The following is a 1,788-nucleotide window of genomic DNA, read 5'->3' on the forward strand; positions in this document are numbered from 1 at the left end:
AAGAGCAAGTTGGCCAAGTGACTCAACCTTCTTTCCAGGAATGACTCCATGGAAGCTCATGTTGCTGGTACTGAGTCCGGACATCGGAATGCCCATCCCTTTCAACGTCTCTGCATACAGTATATTCAGGCCACTACCTCCATCCATCAAAACCTTGGTCAGTCGAGTGCCTTCAACAATTGGGTCGACCACCAAAGCTTGCCTCCCTGGGGTGGCTATGTGCACCGGGTGATCGGACTGGTCGAATGTGATGGCAGTCTGAGACCATTTCAAATAACTGGGTGTCGCCGGGGCGACCATATTCACTTCCCGGTTGATAACTTTCAATCGACTTTTGCCTTCAACATCAGCAAAAATCATCAGGGTAGAATTGACCTAGGGATACCCATCATCACTATCTTCCTTGTCCTCAACTTTGTCCGACTCCTTTTCCTTATCTTTGGGTTGTTTCCCTTGGAACTGCTGGATCAAGAGCCTGCACTGTCGAGTGGTATGCTTCAGATAAATGAGTTTACCCTCTTCATCTTTCTTTGTGTGAATGTGACATGGCAGATCCAACACATCATTTCCGTCTTGGTCTTTCACCTTCTTGGGGTTCCAAGGCCCTTTGGGCTTCCCCTTGAACTTTCCTAGAGTCACGGCCAAGGCTTCTCCAGGAGCAGCTGGCTCGGCTTTCCGCTTCTGCTTCTGACTGGAGTTCCCTCCTCCGGTTTCGTGGGCGAATGACTTGTGTTTGCCACTCCGGAGTCGATCCTCTTCTTCACCATTGGCATACTTGGTGGCAATCTCCATCATTTGACTCAGAGACATGTCTCCGGTTCGACCAAATTTCAGGTTCAGTTCTCTGTACTTAATGCCTTCCTTGAAGCACAGACTGCTTGGTGATCAGATATGTTCTCTACTGTGTGATGCAATGTAATCCATCTCTGGGTGTAGGCCCTCAAAGTTTCATTCGGCTTCTGCATGCAAGATTGCAGCTCTGTCAACCCTGCTGGTCGCTTGCAAGTTCCTTCAAATGTTTTGACAAACACTCAGGCAAGATCTTCCCAAGTGTAAATGCTGCTGGGCGCTAACTGATTCAGCCATGCTCTGGCCGAGCCTTCCAACATAAGAGGCAGGTGTTTCATTGCCACTTCATCGTCACCGCCGCCAATCTGAACAGCCACTCGGTAATCCTCAAGCCAAGTATCAGGCTTGGACTCACCAGTGAACTTACTGACTCCAGTCGCCAACCTAAAGTTGGGAGGAATCACCGCGGCTCTGATGGCTCTACTGAAGCACTCCGATCCTGAGACGTGTACTCCTCTGCTGGTGGGTACATCTCTGTCTCGACCTTCTCGGTGGGCTCTGTTCCTGTTGACCAAACCCTAAACAAGAACGGATCTCGCATCAAAGCTTGGCTCCCTGGGGTCGACTGGAATCCTTCGCCCAACACTGTGAGGGCGTCTGTCATCCTGCTGTCGAGGCACGTACGATCCACTCCTCGGGGGAGGGGTGGGTACTCGACGTCGATCATCCAGACCGAGTCGGTGATCATATTGCTCATGGTTCCTATTCTGATCGCGCCGGTCTCCACGTCCCTCATGCCTCGGGGGCGATCTTGGGCTGTGGGCCGACTGGACTGTATCTGCAGTGATGGATCTGCTGTGGATCCTATTTCGCGACTGTGACACAGCTGAATTCTGATCTCCTGCCGCCCGGGGCAATGCTCTGATCTGCAACAAGCCTCTGCCAGCCTCTGACTGAGAAGGCTGAATCGACTCTGCTATATGGGCTACAGCTGCTAAA

The sequence above is a fragment of the Triticum urartu genome, chromosome 6 (genome assembly GCF_003073215.2).
Source record: "Triticum urartu cultivar G1812 chromosome 6, Tu2.1, whole genome shotgun sequence".
Classification (NCBI taxonomy): domain Eukaryota; kingdom Viridiplantae; phylum Streptophyta; class Magnoliopsida; order Poales; family Poaceae; genus Triticum; species Triticum urartu.